This window comes from Tenrec ecaudatus, chromosome 4, assembly GCF_050624435.1.
Source record: "Tenrec ecaudatus isolate mTenEca1 chromosome 4, mTenEca1.hap1, whole genome shotgun sequence".
NCBI lineage: Eukaryota > Metazoa > Chordata > Mammalia > Afrosoricida > Tenrecidae > Tenrec > Tenrec ecaudatus.
In genome coordinates, this window is record NC_134533.1 from 15,642,914 (window position 1) to 15,665,002 (window position 22,089).

Below are 22,089 nucleotides of genomic sequence, written 5' to 3' on the forward strand. Positions count from 1 at the left end.
TGTGAGGGGATCTCCAGTGGCCGACAAATGGGCCTTGGGTCTCCACTCTGCACTGCACCCTTAATTCACTATGGTAAGATTTTTTTTATGACGATGCCTTATACCTGATGCCTTTGGCACCATGTGATGCACAGGCTGGTGTGCTTCTTCCATGTGGGCTTTGTTGCTTCTGAGCTAGATGGCCGTTTGTTCACCTTCAAGCCTTTAAGACCCCAGACGCTAACTCTTTTGATAGCCGGACACCATCAGCTTTCTTTGCCACATTTGCTTATGCACCCGTTTGTCCTCCGCGATCATATCATGGAGGTGTGTAGCCAATGATATGATTTTTTTCTTCTTTGATGCCTGATAACTGATCCCTTCGGGACCACGTGGTCAAACAGGCTGGTGTGTTCTTCCATGTGGGCTTTGTTGCTTCTGAGCTAGATGGCCGCTTGTTTATCTTCAAGCCTTTAAGACCACAGACACTATCTCTTTTGATAGCCGGGCACCATCAGCTTTCTTCACCACATTTACTTGTTCACCCGCTTTGGCTTCAGCAGTTGTGTTGGGAGGGTAAGCATCATAGAATGCCAATTTAATAGAAGAAATTATTCATGCATTGAGGGAGTGCTTGAGTAGGGGCACAAGGCCCTTCCACCACCTTAATACTAAGCCTATAAATATAGACACATAGATCTATTTCCTCATCCTCATATATATGTTTGCATGTACATGTCTTTGTCTAGACCTCTATAAATGCCCTTTGCCTCCTAGTTCTTTCCTGTATTTCACTTGACTTTCCTGCTCCCCCACTATCATGTGTCATCCCCACCTGGTTTACAGCTACACCACTTCTTTACGTAACCTTATCCTTGATCATTCCCTACCAGGCCTGCCATTTCACCCTCACCACCAATTTGGATCCCATGTTTTTCCTTTGTCCCTGGGTTTGTTAACACCACTTCTTTACCCCCCCACCTCCCCCTATACCAAGCCCCCCCGGAACTGTTGGTCCCTTTGTTTTTCCTCCAGATAGTTAATCCAGCCTGTCTTATTTAGACAGACCTGTGGAGATAATAACATGCACAAAAACAAACAGAAAAAAACAAAGCAACAGTATACAACCAGACAACAAAACAACAACAACAAACCACTGACAAAGAACAAAACAAAACACATCAAGAAAGAAAAGCTTGTAGTTAGTTCAAGGATCTTTTGCTGCCCCGTAGGAGCATTTTCCAGTCCAGTCTGTTGGGGCACCACACCCTGGCACCAAAGTCCACTTTCAGCAGTCCCTGGGGACCTTGCCGCTCCATTCCCTTGCTGTTCCGCTGCACTCTCCCAGTGCTTTGCCTCGGTGTGGTGGGATCAGGTCAGGTGCAATTCACACACTGTGTCTCCGCTTCTGTCCTCTATATTGCCCTTAGTCACTGAGTGGTATCATGTCTCATAGTGGGGCCAGCCATGTTGTCCTCTCTGTGGACTGCCTGTTCTAATCAGGAACATCATCCTCATGGCCTTTTGGGCCATGCTGTGCTCCACTCTCTCCTCCTCCCCCTTCATCTGCTCCTGTGTGCTCTGATCAGATATGTCCCTCTCCTGGAGCTGTAGAATCAATGTCGTCCTTTGAAACAAATTCTTCTCAGGGGAGGGCCAAGAATCCACTTAATTTGCGGTGCTGGGGCCAGCCTCCCAGACCTCTCCACTGGTTCGACTGAATGTTGCATTCACACCTTGCAGCACTGGGTTGAAGTCTTGTCCCACTTTCCCTGTGGAGATATAAACAATACCCTCCCCTTAGGTGGGTTGGTGCCCCATGCCCCCACTCCCCTTTTCTTGCTTATATTCATCCTTTTATTTTCCTTTCCCCACCTCCTCCCCCATTGTCTACCATGTGCATCCCTGGTTTTGATCTGGTCTCTGACATACTACACAGTCTTCACCCCAAAAATGTTTATATACAATAGCTTTTTCCCTATGCCCCTTTTATATATTTTTTAATACTTACCTCAGCGGGCTCATGTTGTACTTGTCCTTTTGTGCCTGACTTACTTCGCTTAGCATGATTTCCTGCAGTTCTTCCCATGCTGCAATGTGCCTCATACGTTCATCACTGCTTTTTAGTGATGCGTAGTACTCCATTGTATGTATATACCACAGTTTTTTAATCCAATCGTCAGTTGATGGAAATTTGGGTTGCTTCCTGCTCCTTGCAATTGTGAACTGTGCCGCAATGAACATTGGAGCCCAGATGTCTGGCCTTGGTTTGTTTCTTGACTCTTCTGGGTATATGCCTAGTAGGGCGTTTTCTGGGTCATATGGTAACTCAATTTCCATCTGTTTTAGATATCGCCAGATTGATTTCCATAGTTGCTGTTCATATTTACAGGCCCACCAACAGTGGATGAGAGTTCCTGTCTCCCAACTGCCCCTCCAACATTTGTTGCTTTCTGACTTTTTGAATTGGGCTACCTTTGAGGGTGTCAGGTGGTACCTCATTGTTGTTTTAATTTGCATTTCTCTTATGGCTAAATATCGGGAACATTCTCTCATATGTTTGTTGGCAATTCGGATTTCTGCCATTGTAAAACTTCCGTTCAAGTCCTTTGCCCACCTCTACAGTGGGCTATAATTTTTTTTCTTTTTGGAAGCTAGCAGAGTATTGTAGATTTTAGTAATAAGGCTTTTGTCTGATGTGTCATTGCTAAAGATGTTTTCCCTGTCTGTGGACTCTCTTATTACTCTCTTGGTGAATTCTTTCGATGTACATAAGTGTTTTATCTTCAGTATATCCCATTTGTCAATTTGTTCCTCTCCTGTGTTTGTGTCCTTCCCTATTCCTGATAGCCTGTATATTCCCTGAACCAAAGTTCTCAACTTGGTCCCAATTCCCTCATTGATGGCCCTAATAGTTTGGGGTTTAACTTAAAGGTCTGTGATCCACCTTGAGTTTATTCTTGTGCCTGGAGTGCGATAAGGGTCATACTTCATTTTTCTGTAGGTAAATATCCTTTTTTTTTTTCCAGCACCAGTTGTTGTAGAGGGCATCTGCTTGCCATTTGATATTTTTGGGGCCCTTATCAAAGATCAGCTGTCTGTATGCTGATGCCTTTATTTCAGGGTTTTCAGTGCTTTCCATTGGTCTGAGTATCTATCATTGTACCAATACCATGCAGTTTTGAGAACTGTGGCTGTATAGTATGTGCCAAGGTCAGGTAAAGCAAGCCCTCCCACGGTGTCCTTCTTCTTGAGGGGTTCTCTGCTAATTCTGGGCTTCTTCCCTCTCCATATGAAGTTGGCAATCAGTTTTTCCATTTCTTTGAAGAAAGATGATGGTGATTGTATCGGTATGGCTTTAAACTTATATAGTGCTTTTGGCAGAACTGACATCTTAATTATATTGAGTCTTCCAATCCAATAGCATGGGATATTCTTCCATTTGTTGAGGTCGCTCTTGGTTTCTTATAATAGTGTTCTATAGTTTTCCCTATATAGATCTTTTTTTTTTTCAGTCAGGTATATCCCTAGATATTTCTATTTGTATTTGGCTATTCTAAAAGGTACTACCTTTTTGATCTCTTCTTCTATGGTCTTATCTGATGTGTATTAGAGTCCGATGGACTTCTGTTTGTTGACCTTTATCCTGCCACTCTGCCAAACTCCTCTATTGCTTCCAATACTCCCCTTGTGGAGCTTTTGGGATTTTCCATATATAAAATCATATCATCTGCAAATAACGATAATTTCACCTCTTCCTTCCCCAGACGTATACCTTTGATGTCTCTTCTTTGACTTGAGCTGTTAGCTAACACCTCCAGCACGATATTAAATAGGAGTGGAGACAAGGGGCATCCTTGTCTGGTCCCCTTTTTTCAGTGGGATTGTGTTAGTCTTTTCTCCATTGACTACCATGTTGGCTGTTGGTTTTTCATATATAGCTTGTATTGTCTTGAGGAACTTTCCTTCCATTCCTATCTTCGCTAGTGTCTTAAACAGGAATTGGTGTTGGATGTTGTCGAATGCTTTTTCTGCGTCTATTGATATTATCATGTGATTCTTATACTTTTTCATGTCAATGTGACGAATAATACTAATGATCTTTCGTATGTTGAACCATCCCTGCACCCCTGGTATGAATCCCACTTGGTCATGGTGAATTATTTGTTTTATATACTTTTGAATTCTGTTGGCTACTATTTTGTTAAGGATTTTTGCATCAATTTTCATTAGGGATATTGGTCTGTAGTTCTCGATTCTTATGGGATCCTTGCCCGGTTTGGGTATCAGAGTTATACTAGCTTCATAGAAGGACTTCAGGAGTTTGCCATCTTTTTCTATGTTCTGGAAAAGTTTGTGTAGGATGGTATTAGTTCTTCCCTGAATGCTTGGTAGAATTCTCCAGTGTAGCCTTCTGGTCCAGGGGATTTTTTTGTTGGTAATCCCTTGATAACCTTTTCTATTTCTTCTATTGCTATGGGTCTGTTGAGGTTCTTGATGCCCACCGAGATAGTGTAGGGAGGGATTGTTTTTCCAGGAATTTGTCCATGTCTTCCAAATTGTTGAATTCATTGGAGTACAATCCTTCATAGTACTGTGTAACTATCCTTTTGATTTCATTAGGGTCTGTTGTAATGACCCCACTTTCATCCCTTATTCTTGCTATTGAGATTTGTTCCCTCCTTTCTTTGGTTAGGTTTGCCAATGGTCTATCGATCCTGTTTATCTTTTCAAAGAACCAACATTTAGCGATATTAATTTTTTCCATAGTTTTCTTATTTTCCCTCTCCTGGATCTCAGCCCTGATTTTTATAATTTATTTTCTTTTGCTATTAGTAGAACTGTCCTGCTGACTCTGCTCTAGATTTTGTAAATTTTGTTTCAGCGTATCAATCATGAGTCTCTCTTCCTTTCTCAGATGTGCGTATATTGCTATGAAACTTTCTCTGATGAGTGCCTTTCCTGTGTCCCATAAGTTTTGCTACATCGTGTGCTCATTTTCATTGGTTTCTAGAAAGTTCCCGATTTCACCTCTGATCTGCACCAGTACGCACACCTTTTGTAGTAGAGAGTTATTCATCCTCCAATTATTTGCTCTTATTTTCTTTGTCTTCCTTTTGTTGATTTCCAGTCTTATGGCACAGTGGTCAGAGAGAGAGGTCTGTATTATTTCAATGTGCTTAAATTTATGTAGATTTGCCTTATGCCCCAGCATGTGGTCTATCTTTGAATACGTGCCATGGGGACTTGAAAAGAATGTGAAACTTTTTATATTTGGATGAAAAGCTCTGTAAATATCTATCAGATCAAATTGTCTAATTGTGGAGTTTAGCTCTCTAATCTCCTTGTTGAGTTTCTTTCCCTGTCATCTATCTTTCTCAGTGAGTGGTATGTTGAAGTCACCCACTATAATTGTCAAGTCTGTGATTTCTTTCTTAATCTTTTGGAGTGTTTGGTTGTCATATTGAGCTGGTCTCTTATTCGGGGAATATATGTTTACAATGTTTCGTGGTTCATTGTCTATGATTCCCTTGAGCATTATATAGTGTCCCTCTTTATCTCTTTTTATGGTTCAGACTTTGAGGTCAATTTTATCTGAGATTATGATTGCAACCTCTTCTTTTTTGTACTGCTGTTTGCTTGGAAGGTCCTTCTCCAGCCTTTGATTCTCAGCCTATTTTTGTCTGTAGCCTTGAGATCTGTCTCCTGTAGGCAGCAGATTGATGGGTTGTGTTTTCTAAACTGCAAGAATTTATTCCTTGCCCCAAGTCCCACTGCAGTGCCGTGAAAAAGCCCCTGCGCAGCCTTCCAAGTCTGTGTGGGAACAGAGAGCAGAGATGTAAACAGAAGCAACAATGTAGCTTAACCCCGATCCCTGCCGGTGGAGCTGCAAGTGTCTTGTCCCTGCCCTGAATCAGGCAGGGGAAAACTATGTCTCTGTTGAGACCAAGCCCCGCTATAGGCTCCAAATAGTCCCGACTCTGGCAGATACGGTGGTTGGGCTCGAAATGGCCCCAGCTCCAGCAGATACAGTGGCTGGACTAAGGACAAGCCCCAGCGCGCTTCCACTGAGGTAAGCCAAAAGCCCCCAGCCCCTCAAAACCCCGTGGGTCTGTGCCCACTTATCTTTATGATGTACCTCCTGCGATCCAGCAGTGTTGAATTTCCCTCTAAGCAACTCTCCAGGGCTGGATTCTGCAGAGTACACCTGGTATGTTTCACTCTGTCGCCATCTTCTCGGATGTCCCAGGACATCCAATTTTTATATTGCTTACTTATATTAATCTAGTGCTTTGAGGAGACAAGTAAGCTCTTTGATGTGAAGAATCTTCATTCTGATGGGAACCTTGTGAGTCTGTATCCATTGGTAAAGTCAAAGTAAGACAGGCCACCCATAAAGTCAGCAGCAATATGCACCAATACCCGGTGCAAAAATCTTCTTTTCAAATGGTTGGCTTTTTGGTTCATTCAATGTGGACAGATTCACTTGACTCCAGCAGGGTGCCCTTTGGTCTGCTTCCCTTTGACCATGGGCCCAGTCACAATTTTTATTAAAACAACTTTAACCCCCTTGGGCTAGGCCTTGAGCTTCAGCCAACCCAATCTCTTCGTCTTTCAATTCTGTGAACCAAGTTCTAGGATGTAAGTGGCCAGACCGAATCAGCTTTCTTATTGCTAGATTGCTTTCCATTTCCACACAACAAGTGAACCCAGGTGGTCAACTAGCAAGCATTTCAGGCTGCTACAGGCTCCTTTTAATGTTTAGTCCTAGAGAAGAGCGTTTCCTCATGCCTTTAAATTTTTCCCCCGAGAGTCTCAAGCCACTACTTTAAAGTTTAAAAAAGCTTTTAAAGGGGTTTGTTTTTCTTCTGCCACAAGCAATCTTCACCAGTGTCTGCAATGTCCCGAGGACTCAAAGCACTGGGTGGGGCTTACCTTTTCAGAACCTTCTTTGCAGGTGTGTTCTATACCCATTTTACAGATTCAAATTGATGGCTGAATGCAAGTAGGCTTACAAACCTTCTCTTCCTTTTTCATTATCATTTGTGTGTGTGAATTCAATTTCATTTTTTTAAATCATTTTATTGGGGGCACATACATCTCGTATCACAATCCATAAATCCATTCATTGTGACAAGAACATTTGCACATTTGTTGCCATCTTCATTTTCAAAACATTTTGTTTCTACTTGACACTTTGGTATTAGCTTCTCATTTTCCCCCTTCCCTCCACCACCCTCCCTCCCTCACAAACCCTTGACAATTTATAATTATTATTTTTTCCTGTCTTACACCTACAAATGTCTCCCTTCACCCACTTTTCTGTTGTGCACCCCCCTGAGAGGAGGTTATAGGCAGATCACTGCGATTGGTTCCTCCTTTCTAACCTCATCTTAGCCTTACCATCCTGGTATGGCCACTCTCAATATTGGTCCTGAGGGTTTTATCTGATCTGGATTCCCTGTGTTTCCAGCTCTTATCTGTACCATCTCTTATCTGTACATACTCTGGTCTAACTAGATTTGTAAGGTAGAATTGGGCTTACAATAATGGAGAGGAGGAAGCATTAAAGAACTAGAGGAAAGTTGTATATATCATTTTTATTAATTACTATATTAATAATAGTTAATAAAAACAGTAGATACCTAGTAGACCCGGATTTTAAATTCAATTTTTAAACAAATTTAATTTTTATTTATTTTGCTTTAACTTTTACTTCAACACTTTTATTTATTTATTTTAACAATTTATTGGGGCTGATACAATTCTTTTCACAGTTCATACATATACATACATCAATTGTATAAAGCACATCTGTACAGTCTTTGCCCTAATCATTTTTTTTCTCTTTTCTTCTTCTTTTACATTTTATTAGGGACTCAAACAACTCTTACCACAATCCATACATATACATACATCAATTGTATAAAGCACATCCATACATTCCCTGCCCCAATCATTCTCAAGGCATTTGCTCTCCACTTAAGCCCCTTGCATCAGGTCCTCTTTTTTTTCCTCCCCTCCCTCCCCATTGCCCCTCCCTCATATGCCCTTGGAAATTTATACCTCGTTATTTTGTCATATCTTGCCCTATCCGGAGTCTCCCTTCCCCCCTTCTCTGCTGTCCCTGTCCCAGGGAAGAGGTCACATGTGGATCCTTGTAATCAGTTCCCCCTTTCCAACCCACTCACCCTCCACTCTCCCAGCATCGTCCCTCACACCCTTGGTCCTGAAGGTATCATCCACCCTGGATTCCCTGTACCTCCAACACTCATATGTACCAGTGTACAGCCTCTGTCCTATCCAGCCCTGCAAGGTAGAATTCGGATCATGGTAGTTGGGGGGAGGAAGCATCCAGGATCTGGGGGAAAGCTGTGTTCTTCATCGATACTATCTCACACCCTAATTAACCCATATCCTCTCCTAAACCCCTCTATGAGGGGATCTCCATTGGCCGACACTTGGGCCTTGGGTCTCCACTCTGCACTTCCCCCTTCATTTAATATAATATATATATACACATACATATACACATATATACACACACTTATATCTTTTTTTTTTGCATGATGCCTTATATCTGGTCCCTTGGGCACCTCGTGATCGCACTGGCCGGTGTGCTTCTTCCATGTGGGCTTATTTGCTTCTGAGCTAGATGGCCGCTTGTTCACCTTCAAGCCTTTAAGACCCCAGACACTATCTCTTTTGATAGCCGGGCACCCTCAGCTTTCTTCACCACATTTGCTTATGCACCCATTTGTCTTCAGTGATCCTATCATGGAGGTGTGCAGTCAATGATATGATTTTTTGTTCTTTGATGCCTGGTAACTGATCCCTTTGGGACCACTCGATCACACAGGTTGGTGTGTTCTTCCATGTGGACTTTGTTGCTTCTGAGCTAGATGGCCGCTTGTTTATCTTCAAGCCTTTAAGACCCCAGTCACTATCTCTTTTGATAGCCGGGCACCATCAGCTTTCTTCACCACATTTACCTGTTCACCCACTTTGGCTCCAGCCGTTGTGTCGGGAGAGTGAGCGTCATAGAGTTCCAATTTAATAAAAGAAGGTATTCATGCATTGAGGGAGTGTTTGAGTAGAGGCCCAAGGTCCTTCCGCCACCTTAATACTTGACCTATAAATATAGACACATAGATCTATTTCCCCATCCTCCTATATATATTTGCATGTACATGTCTTTGTCTAGACCTCCATGAATGCCCTTTGACTCCTAGCTCTTTCCTCCATCTCCCTTGACCTTCCTCCTGCCCTACTACCATGCTTCATCGCCACCTGGGCTAGAGTATACCTCTTCTCTAAGCAACCTTACCCTTGATCATTTCCCACCAGGCCTGCCACTCCCCCTTCTCTACCATTTGGGGTCCCATGTTTTTCCCTTATCCCTGGGTTTGTTAACACCACTTCCTTACCCTCCCTACCCCCCCACCCCAAGGCCCCCCGGAACTGTCGGTCCCGTTGTTTTTCATCCAGATAGTTCATCCAGCCTGTCCTATTCAGACAGACCTGTGGAGTCACTAACATGCACGAAAACTAGACAGAGGAACACAAAGCAACAGTATACAACCAGACAACAAAACAACCAAAACAAACCACTGAAAAAGAACAGAACAAAACAGTTCACAAGAGAAAAGCTTGTAGTTAGTTCAGGGATCGTTTGCTGGCCCTTAGGAGCGTTTTCCAGTCCAGTCTGTTGGGGCACCACGCCCTGGCCCCAAAGTCCACTTTCAGCATTCCCTGGGGACCTTGCCACTCCATTCCCTTGCTGTTCTGCTGCACTCCCCCAGTGATTTGCCTCGGTGTGGTGGGATTAGGTCAGGTGCAATTCCCACACTGTGTCTCTGGTGCTGTCCCCTGTATCGCCCTTAGTCACTGAGGGGCATCATGTCTCATAGTAGGGCCAGCCATGTTGTTCTCTCTGTGGACTGGCTGCTCTACTCAGGAACATCATCATCACGGCCTGGTGGGCCAGGCTGTGCTCCACTCTCTCCTCCTGCCCCTTCATCTGCTCCCGTGTGCTCTGATCAAATATGTCCATCTCCCATAGCTGCAGAGTCAATGTCGTCCTTTGGAACAAATTCTTTTCGGGGGAGGGGCAGGAATCCACTTAATTTATGGTGCTGGGGCCAGCCTCCCAGACCTCTCCACCGGTTCCCTCCTCCACGCCGGGATATTGCATTCACACCTTGCGACACTGGGTTGAAGTCTGGTCCCACTTTCCTTGTGGAGATATAAACCATACCCTCCCCTTGGGTGGATTAATGCCCCATTTCTGTCATGCTGATTGTACTTACCTCAGGGGACTCATGTTGTACCTGTCCCTTTGGGTCTGGCTTACCTCGCTTAACATAATTCCTTCCAGATCTTCCCATGAAATAACGTGTTTCATGTGCTCATCGGTGCTTTTTAGTGCTGCATAATACTCCATTGTGTGTATGTGCCAAAGTTTGCTAATCCACTCGTCTATCGATGGAAACTTAGGCTGTTTCCAAGTCTTTGCTATTGTGAATTGTGCCGCAATAAACATTGGAGCGCATATGACTGGTCGTGTTTTATTTGCTGCTTCAACCGGGTATATGCCCAGTAGAGTGATGGCTGGGTCGTAAGGTAGATCAATTTCCATTTTCTTTAGGTATCGCCAGATTGCTTTCCACAGTGTCTGTACAAATCTGCACGACCACCAGCAGTGGAGGAGGGTTCCTACTTCACCACAGCCCCTCCAACACTTGTTGCTCTCTGATTTACTGATCTGGGCTAGCCTCAGGGGTGTTAGGTGGTATCTCATGGTTGTTTTGATTTGCATTTCTCTTATGGCAAGGGACTTCGAGCACTTTCTCATATATTTATTGGCCATATTGATCTCCTCTCTAGTGAAAGTTCTTCTCATTTCTTTTGCCCACTTCCTTAGGGGGTTAACTGTTTTCCTCTTTTTGCAGGTCATGATGGTGTTGTAGATTTTAGTAATGAGCCCTTTGTCTGACGTGTCATTACTAAAAATCTTCTCCCAGTCTGTGGGTTGCCTTGTCACCCTCTTGGCAAAGTCTTTCGAGGTGCACAGGTGTTTTACTCTTATTAGATCCCATTTGTCAATTTCCAGATCACCTGTGTGTGTCCCCTTCCCTGTTGCAGTGAGCCTATGTGCTCCCTGGGCCAGTGCTCTGAGATTAGTCCCGATTCCCTCCTTAATGGTCCTGATGGTTTGGGTTTGACTTCTAGATCTGTGATCCACCTTGAGTGTATTCTTGTGCATGGGGTGAGGTAGACGTCTTGTTTCAACTTTCTACATGTGGATATCCATTGTTTCCAGCACCACTTATTAAAGAGGGCATCTGCTTCCCACTTGACGTTTTTGGGACCCTTGTCGAAGATCAGTTGTCTATATGCTGATGATTTTACTCCTGGGCTTTCTATTCTTTTCCACTGGTCTGAGTGTGTATCATTGTGCCAGTACCATGCTGTTTTGACCACTGTAGCTGTGTAGTAGGCATTAAAATCAGGTAGGGTGGGTCCTCCAATTGTGTCCTTCTTCTTGAGGAGTTCTCTGCTAATTCTGGGTTTCTTCCCTCTCCATATGAAGTTGGTGGTCAGTTTTTCCAATTCTTTGAAGAAGGTTGATGGTAATTGGATTGGTATAGCGTTGAACTTGTAGAGTGCTTTAGGAAGAACTGTCATCTTTACTATGTTCCGCCTACCTAACCATGAGCAGGGGAGCTTCATCCATTTGTGAAGGTCACTTTTGGTTTCCTGTAATAGGGTTTTATAATTATGCTTATAAAGGTCTTTAGTATTTTTTGTTAAGTATATTCCTAGGTATTTCAGTTTGTTCTTGGCTACTGTGAAGGGTACTTCCCTCTTAATCGCCTCTTCCATGGCCCTGTCCGATGTGTATAGAAACCCTACCGACTTCTGTTTATTGATCTTGTATCCTGCTACTCTTCCGTATTCCTCTATTGCTGTAAGTATTCCAACTGTGGAGTTTTGGGTGTCTTCAATGTGTAGGATCATATCATCTGCAAATAACGATAGTTTCACCTCCTCCTCTCCCAACTGGATCCCTTTGATGTCCTTCCGCTGTCTTATGTTGTTAGCCAGAACCTCCAAAACGATATTGAATAGAAGAGGGGACAGGGGGCATCCTTGTCTTGTACCCTTTTTCAGTGGTATTGTTCTTGTCTTTTCTCCATTGACTATGATGTTGGCTGTTGGTCTTTCATAGATAGCTTGTATGAGCTTGAGGAACTTACCTTCCAATCCTATCTTCATGAGTGTTTTGATTAGGAATGGATGCTGGATGTTGTCAAATGCTTTTTCTGCATCTATGGATATTATCATATGGTTTTTATCCTTTTTCTTCTCGATGTGGTGTATGATATTGATGGATTTTCGGATGTTAAACCATCCCTGCATCGCTGGGATGAATCCTACTTGGTCGTGGTGAATGATATGTTTGATGTTCCTTTGTATTCTATTGGCCAATATTTTGTTAAGGATTTTTGCATCTATGTTCATTAGAGATATTGGTCTATAATTCTCTACACCTGTGGGGTCTTTTCCCTGTTTGGGTATCAAAGTAATGCTAGCTTCGTAAAATGAGTTTGGGAGCTTGCCGTTCTTTTCTATGTTATGGAATACTTTGTGGAGGATCGGTGTCAGCTCTTCCCTGAATGTTTGGTAAAATTCTGCTGTGTAGCCATCTGGTCCTGGGGCCTTTTTCCTTGGTAGGTTTTTGATGACACTCTCTATTTCTTCCTTCGCTATGCGTTTGTTGAGGTTCTTGATCTCTGTCTCAGATAATCTAGGGATAGATTGTTTTTATAAATATTTATCCATGTCTTCCAGGTTTCTGAATTCATTAGAATACAAACCTTCATAGTATTTTGTGATTATCCTTTTTATCTCATTGGAGTCTGTTGTTATTGCCCCCGATTCATCCCTCATCCTGGCTATTGATGATTGCTCCTTTCTATCTTTGGTAAGCTTTGCCAGGGGAGTGTCAATTTTATTAATTCGTTCATAAAACCAGCTTCTAGTTGCGTTAATCCTTTGCATTGTTCTTTTGTCTTCCCACTGGTTTAACTCCGCCCTGATTTTTATTATTTCTTTTCTCTTGCTATTGGAGGGGTAGTTCTGTTGACTCTGTTCTAGTTGTTGGAGGTTTTGTGTTAACATATCTGTCATACGCCTTTCTTCTTTTTTCATGTATGCATTCAGTGATATCAAGCTACCTCTGATAGCTGCCTTTGCAGTGTCCCATAAGTTTTGATATGTTGTATGCTCGTTCTCATTAGTTTCTAGAAATTTCCTGATATCCTCTCTGATCTGGACCTTAACCCATTCATGTCGCAGGAGATCGTTGTTTATTCTCCAATTGGTGGCCCTTGCTTTTCTGGGTGCCCTCCTATTAATCTCCAGCTTTATGGCATGGTGGTCTGAGAAAGACGTTTGGATAATATCTATGTGTTTGAATTTACTCAGGCTGGCCTTGTGCCCCAGCATGTGATCTATTCTTGAGAAAGATCCGTGTGGATTGGAGAAGAATGTGAAACCTTTTGCTTTTGGATGAGAGGCTCTATAGATGTCTATCAGGCCCTGTTGCCTAATTACATTGTTTAGCTCTCTGGCCTCTTTGCTGAGCTTCTTTCCCTGTGACCTGTCTTTCTCTGATAGTGGAGTGTTGAAGTCCCCCACTATTATTGTTTCCGTGATTTCTTCTGTCATTTTTTTAATAGTTTGTTTGACGAAATTTGCCGCACCATTATTAGGTGCGTAAATATTCAGTATGCTTATTGCTTCCTGGTTTACTGATCCTTTGAGCATTATGTAATGTCCCTCTTTGTCTCTTTGTATGTTTTGGAACTTGAGATCCATTTTGTCGGAGATTAAGATAGCCACTCCTGCCTTCTTGGAGTTACCATTTGCTTGGTAAACTTTCTGCCAGCCCTTTATTCTCAGCATATGCTTGTCTGCTTGCTTAAGTTGTGTCTCTTGCAGGCAGCAGATTGATGGGTTATGTTTTCTAATCCAATCCTCCAGCCTCTTTCTTTTAACATATGAATTGAGCCCATTTGTATTCAGAGTGATTATTACAATCTCTGGCTTCATGGTTGCCATATTGTTTTGTGTTTTGGGTCTTTGCCTATCTTCCTTCATATCAGTGTACTGCGTTTGAGTGGAGGGTTTCTATCCTGTCCTCTTTTCCATCTGAGACCGTGTTGTCCTGGTACGTGTTGCTGGCATGTTGGCTTCTAGATGGAGATGGGCTATATGGTGGTCTCCTGGTGGTTCTAGTTGGACCTTGATCTTCTGGCCATAGTGAGTCAGCCTGTATGTTCTGCAGGGTCGGGTGACTTGCAGTATATTTTTTGAGTTCTTCCTTGTCCTGGAAGACCCTTATCTTACCCTCTATCTTAATGGATAACTTGGCAGGGTATAGGATTCTGGGGGAGGCATTTTTATCTTTCAGTTTTTGGAAGATGTTGCTTCATTCTCTCCTCCTCTTCATGGTTTGTGATGATAAGTCTGAGCATATTCTTACTTGCGCTCCTTTGTATGTGACTGTCTTCCTTTCTCTTGATGCTCGTAGAATTTTCTCTTTTTCCTCTAAGTTGGATAATTTTACAATTATATGTCTTGGCGTGTTCTTCTTGGTGTTTAGCTTAGCCGGCGTCCTCTCTGCTTCCTGTATGAGAGTCGGATTCTCCTTTGTTAGGTTGGGGAAATTTTCTTCCAGGAATTCCTTTGCTATCTTGGCAGTCGATTTGTGTGTTATGTTGTGTTCCAGTAGACCGATTATTCGAATATTATTCCTCTTCATAGCATCTGTCATTGATCTCAGGCTGTCTTCTGTTTCTTTAATTTTCCTATCTGATTGTTTTTCTCGCTTGCTTCGTTTGGTTTGAGCGTCTTCGAGTTCACTGATACGGTTCTCAGTCAGCCTCCTCAAGCCTAGATATAGCTTCTGTGACCTTTTGTGTGGCCTCTGCTACCTCCTCTGTTAGTTTCTGCAGTTCCTTTTGGTGGATAGTATTCATCCCCTCTATTGTGGACTTCATCCCCTCTATTGTGCATTTCATCCCTTCTATCGTTGCATCCTTATTTTGGTTTGCTTCTCTTAGCTCCTGTATTACTGCAAGCAGAGTTCTGAAGATTTCCTTTTGTGGCTGATCTATATCTGTTTCTTCTATGAGTGACGTTAGGTCTGTTAAAGTGCCTCGTTTCTCTGATTTTTTTGTTGGGAGTGATGTGGTCTGTTGATTTTTCCTTGATCCTTTAATAGGCCCCATGCTTCTGGGAGATAGGAGTAACCTTATTGTGTGGAGGCTCAGGCCACTGTGCCATCTCCTGGGGTGGCTGGGGTGGGCTGCGGCAGGCTTAGGGCTGGCACTGGGGACCCAACAGGGCCCCAGGTGGTGAGAGCTGGCTGGAGCTCACTGACGGCTCCTCAGGGACTGCAAAGCCGAGACCCAGGCTCCACTGCAGGTGGAATGTTTGATCTGCCCAGGCTGTGAGCGGTTGCGGGGAGTCCCCTCGGACAGCTGCGCAGACAGCTGTGCGACACTGCAGGAAACAATGGTGTTCGCTCTCTGCCCTGCTCTGAGCTCAGAACCCCGCGGACCGTAGTGGCTTGGCGCGAAACCGCAGGGGGCAATGGCGCCCTTCCTCCGCTCAGGCTCAGAGTCGCGGCCGGCGGGGTCCCCGCAGCACCCTGGGGAGGGCACCTACTCTTGTGCCTTGCGCAGGGAGGGGCCCTTGGTGGGCAGACTCAGCAGTGCGGGGCGCTCCGTGGAAGCTCAGGGTCCGGGACAGGCGTGGGTTGGGCTATGGCTCCTGTTGGCGGGAAGTGCTCAGCGCAGGGTCCCCGCCCGGAGTGGAGCTGGCGCTAGGCTGCCAGGGGCTGGCGGGGGCGGGCGGGGGTGGGAGGCCGGCGCATGGAGGGCAGGTGGAGAGGTCCGCGGCAGCGGTGCGGGTGGATGGTCCCCCGTGGGGGTCCGCTCCCCTGAGCTTGGATGAATGGAGGGAGGGACGTGGGTCCGAGGGCAGATCGCTGCCCTGCGGGGAGAGGGGAACTGCGGGAGAGGAAAGCTTCTCTCCCAGTGGGGATCCGCGAGTGGGGAGTGTGCCTCTGGAGTAGGGGAGCGTGACCTGCTGCGCCTGTCTAGGCAGGGCAGGCAAGCGGCTCTGGGCTGGCGTCCGGTTTGGGGATGGAGCCTAGGCTGGTCGCCAGTGAGCTCACGGCAGCTTAATGGCTAGAGATGTCCCACTAGTCCGGTCCTCTTTCACCTAGACCTCTGCTCAGGACAAATACGTGGGGTAGGACTGGGGTGCTGTCCCAGGGGGATATTTCACTCACCAGACTCTTACTATTCAGCTACCTGGTCGCCAATCCCGCTTTGTTTGGAGGAGCTCTCAGAGTATGCCGGTGTCCCTGTCGGCCATCTTCCTGGAACCTCAACACTTTTATTGACAAAATATGGCCACAAGCTTTCTGATTGACTTAAGCCAGGGCAGGGTCTCTTTCCTTCAGCCATTAATCAAGCTACACAGATTTTGCCAGAGAGTTGTAAGGGGACCTTTTTGCCCTTTAGTTTAAAATTACATTTATTATATTTATTTGTTTATTTAACCTTATTAGACTGGATTACCTAAAGACAACTTCTAGGAATTAAAACTTTAATCTTCCATATTCTTTTCAGAACACAATTGAGTAGACAGCGTGGCCATATCTGACCTCTGGCTGTGTAGCTGCAAGTAACTTTTATACGTCTCACTGCTCATGGGCACAAAAGATGGAGTGTCAGCCTAATAAAAAGACTATGTATCATTCCAAATAGCATTGTTTATGTAATTACAATTGGTTGCATTTATACATTTAGAACAATTTTTGTGAGGACCTCAAGTAAAAATAGTAACAAAATTATTGGCCATATATGTATTTTTTTCAAAGTGGCCTTTGACAGCATAATTAATGTTACTCCTTTTATATAATATTATGATATGAAAACTTTACAAAATTTATTATTCTCTTTGCCAAGCTGTGTAGTGTAATTCTCATATTTAGCTAATGTTACTACTGCTAAGGAGAGAAATCGATAATTAGTCTGGTTAACAGATAACCAAGACCTTTACACTTGCACTTTAGCTTGCTGACAACCTTGTGCAGATTCCACACACAAAGGATAAAAGTTATAACCCAAGTACAGTTCAAGGCACATCCTTTCGTGTTGAGAAAGCCACTCTGTTCTATCTTCCCGTGGTCCTGCAGTTCATTGAGTGTCACTGGAGGAAACCACAGGTCCCGGCAAATGCTGTTTAGCAGTTTGTATGAGGACTGTGAGCCCAGTAGGAGGGATCAGCACTTACTTTAGATGACAGAACAAGCACCGCCGGCTTGGCCAGACATGAGCATCCACGAGTCTCAGGACACAGTATCTCCCCGCTGACTGAGCCTGTCCTGGTTGGAACCTCTGAAGACAATGGCTTAGAAGGGGACACATCAAAGAGAAATGTAACATTTGTTCACCTGTTGAAATACAAACATAACTTTTCCCTTGGGTGAGCAAAGGTTTTAATACATAATTATTATAATTTCAATGCTTTTCTTCTTTCTAATTGTGCATTGGTTCCTCCCACAGGATCACCTGTTCTGAGTCTGAACTCTTACTGTCTTGAGTTTTATCGGCTTCTGCGGGGTCTGACTGCTTCCTTTAAGGCCACCACTACAGTGCAGGCTACAGCCTTTTTGTTTGTTTCTCCAGCATTATTAACCCTTTGAGCAATGCCTATTAATTCTGATTTTACAATTTTTAATCAGTTTCTATTTCCTTTCCTGTCCCACCCCTGAGGATGCTCAACACAGAATTATGGGCCTCCTAGCGAATACGACTGTGACCCTTTGACATGAAATCACAACCATTATTTGCTGGCAGTAATTTCACGTGGGTGAAACGTTTAGAAAAAGACACACAAATCAGGGACGTTGCCGGATTTCTGCAGAGCAGGTGCCAGAGTCTGCTGACGCTTTCTGCTTTTTACAGGTGAGAGCAGGCAGTCAGCATCTGTGGCTGCTATTTGCTCTCCTGGGACAAGAGAAGTGGGGTGGCTGCTGCCTGTGGATTTGGGGACAGAGTCCACAGCAAATAGATTCAGGCAAGGCAGCTGATCTTGGTCCAAGAAGCCGCAGGAGACTGGCAGGGCTTGGAGCCACTACAGAGAATATTTCATTTCGCAAGGAGAGTCTGGAGCACAGGGTCACCCAGGGGAGTGACATAGAACCCCCTGAGCGGACAAATGCAGAGAGAGTGTTTTGCAGCGGCAAGAAGCTATTGTACAGAAAGTTAAAGACACTGAGCAGCCAAAAAGTGTGACCCAAAAGATAACATGAGATTTAACCAAGGATGAATGAGACTGCGTTCCACAGGGGAGGAGACAAACGCTTTAAAGGTCAGTTATTTGAGCTGACTTTTTCAGTTCTCTGCACACAAATAGGAGGGAGTTCCACTTAATGTGAAACCATTCAGATTCTCACCTGACCTGCAGATTAGAGCTTTAATGAGATGCATACGCCCACACACAGATATGTGTTTGTGTTAATTACAAACCAGTAATTCCCTTCTGAATATGACAAAATATAAATAGACCGTTTCCGGGGAAAAAAGGAAAGAAAAACTCCTTAACAAGGAGAGTGGAGATACCAGGATGATTAGGAGGGTGGGGGAGAAAGGACAAAGGGGGAACTGAGCAAAAGGATCAATCAAGAACCCCCTCACAGGGGGACGAATAATAGAAAAGTAGGTGAAGGACGAGGGAGGATGATATAATATATGGAAAAATAATCTATAAGTTATCATGGGCTCATAAGGGAGGGGGGAAATGGGGAGTGGATATCAGGGGCTCAAGTGGGAAGAGAATGCTTTGAAAATGATGATGGTGGCATATGTGCAAATGTGCTTGACACACTGGATGAATGTGTGGATTGTGATAAAAGAGGCACAATAAAGTATTACTTTTTTTAAAAAGGAAAACAAATCTCCTTTTCTGGGCAGAAGTTACAGAGCGCTTCTTGGAAGCAATGGTTAATGCCCATTCAAAGACACACTCAGATTACCAAACCTCCAAGTGAAACCATTGCAAGTCCTTCAACCAAGACACAGAGCTCGACAGGTTGTCTGTTTGAACAGCACAGCAAGCAGGGAAAACCTTAGAAAGACACAAGGTCCTCAGAGGCCACCTGTAAAGGAGAGTAAAAAGAATTAAACCCGGAGAACTGAAAGCCAAACCGGACCATTTCTGTCTCAGCAGTTTAAAATTGTTATTTATTTTTATAATAAAAACAAAAGCAAAAACACAAATCTACCTTCCCAGGGCTTACACTTTTGCCAAATGGGCTGGCAGATTAGATTCATATCCTTTCCATCTGTCCAAATCAAAGGTGTGTGGATAAAATCACTCCGTGTTCTTTAAAAAAATACCACAAGATTTTAAATTTATTTTTAAAATTCTTTACTCCTGAATGAAAGTCATTTACTTTTAGCCAACAATTTATACATGACAATAAAAGGCACAAAAATAACAACCAAAATAAGTGTTTGCTTGTTTGTCCAGATGTCCAGTCCGTCAGGTCTGTGACTGTGAGCGTAACAGCTGCAACCCAGTCACTGGGAGGGAGAACAGGAGAAAATAAAAGAGATAGATAGATAGACCTAGCAGAGTTGTGGGAGAAGCATAAAGACATTCACACAAAGAGGACAATATTTCGACTTATCAAGTTCCACAAAGAGACTAAGAGCCATGTCTTGCCAAACCAGAGTACCATACATGTTAAGTAACTGTATGAAAAGAGTAGCGGCCACGTTAACAAACCACCAAACTTGTTGGCCATCCGCAAGCTACCCAAACCTGTTGGCAATTCAGCAAGGCAGCGAACTTATTAAGAGAAGGTCTGAAAAGGCACGCCCCTAGCTTAACAAGTTACCGGACTTCTCAGCCAGTGTCCTGGGGAGAAGCACTGGGAAGAGTTCAGACCGTGTTTCGTCCCCTTCCCAAGTCGAACCAGAAGACCAGTTAAACTTAACCCACAGTGAAACTTACCTCCAGAGGGACAGGAGACTCAGGCCGAATTCCAATATCCCAGCATCCCAGGACGCCACTCAACTGTGAAGGTAGGAGTCTGGGGCCCTGGAGAAAGCAGGGGCGCCTCCCTAGAGGTCCCACACTTTCAGGAGCAGCTTTCCTGCTCAGGGAACCAAAATGTTGGGGGTTCAAATAAGGGACAGCCACTAGAATGGTTTGACATTTAATAGAGTCTTTATTCAGCTCACTGGGCTACCAAGAAACTAAAGATGTCTCCCTTCATGGCAGCCTTCAGTAGACCTCTCAAGTTCACCCTTTAAGCTCCATTTTAAACTTTGAATTCCATCTTTAAGGCTGAAAAACTCATTTGTTACCACTCATGAACAAAAGCAGAAAGCAAAATGAATGCATTAATTGTAACTTCATGAAGACTAAGCATTCATTATAAAGTACATTCCTTATCATAAAAGAAAGTATAACAAAATTGACTATAACCTCTTAGTTGTCATAAGTTTACACCATTCAGATTACAACGTCAAAGGGAGCAATATTGAAAAATAACCAAAACAAACAATATATTGAAGAATAGTTGAAACTACTTGTAGTGGCCAGAGTCTGGGAACATGGAGCACATTCTAAAATGAATCACCAACAGAGACTTTCCCATAAGACGAGGGAGAACAGGCAGGTCAACTGACAGTCAACTTTCTGAGATGAGGGAGGAACGGCAAGTCCCTTAGCAGCTAACAAAACTGGAGCTTCTTTGGCTGCTCTGCCTCACCTATAGCACAGAGTTGACGTGTCCTTTGGGTTTCCAAAAATTTTTATCATTGTGGGAACTGGCAGCCTCATCTTTCACCTGGGGAATTAGAACAGAGGGCATTGTGGGTAATAGTGTGTTGCTCAATGTTCCACTAGGGTTCTCTTTAGCACCTGCCTTTCTCCCTGTATGACTTGGCCCAGCTGTGAATAGTTGCCCAATTTAGTGTACCAGGCCTGATAAAGTGTCAAAAAGCAAAGATGTTACTTTGAGGACTAAGGTGAATCACCAAGCTGTGGTATTTTCAATAGTGTTATATACATATAAAAACTGGGCAATGAATAAGGAAGATAGAAGAATTGGTGCCTTTAAATTAAGGTGTTGGCAAAGAATATTGAATTTACCATGGACTGGCAGAAAAAAATTTTTTAAGATGAAGGATTTTTTTTTAACTTCACCTGTATGCAGAAATATTCTACTTCAAACCTTTGTTCATTTGGGCAGTCCCATTTGCCTTCTCATACCTGATCACCTTGCTGATTTATCTACGTACACACCTTTATTTTATGGTTAAGACTGTGATTGTAGGATTGTGTGGGCACAGAAATCACTTCCAGGTGTCGTTTGGTTCTATTTATCCTACTTTCGCTTCACTGAGTTTATTCTAAAGGTTGGGGTGGGGGCGCGGGGCTATCAATCCTTTAGTCTCAGCAAACAGATAGCTTTCTTTACTTAGATGTTAGGGGGAAACAGTTCTCCTTTTCTGCATAAAAACCTGAACAGCTGCTCTAGATGGAGTCTATTGCCAGGACCTAGGAAAGGGGAGGAGAGGAAAGGGGCAATGCTACCACAGTGGTATCCTCCTCCCAGCTCCTTCCCTGCGGGTTTCACAAGGCAGAGTTGCTGAGTAACCAATAGCAGGCTTTTTGACCGTCCCAGACAGATTCGCTGTGGACACATGCTTCGTTTCTCAACATGACAGAGTCAACTTCCTGATCGGGACGTAAGAAGGGGAGCTTGATCCCACACTCAGTTGGCTGAGATCTGAGTACACCACGGGGTCAGAGGGGAACGTCTTCTCGGATAGACTGCTGCTGCTTGTCCTTTCTGCTAAGAGGACATCTTTGCAGGTGAGGGGGAAATCTCACAACGCAGCATCGAGCCAAGACTCTCTTCTACTTTTCCTTCCACACTGAGGCAGTTTCATCAAAATGCTCTCGTTGGGTGCACATGAGAAATGTCTGAGGGACGTTATGGGGAGGATC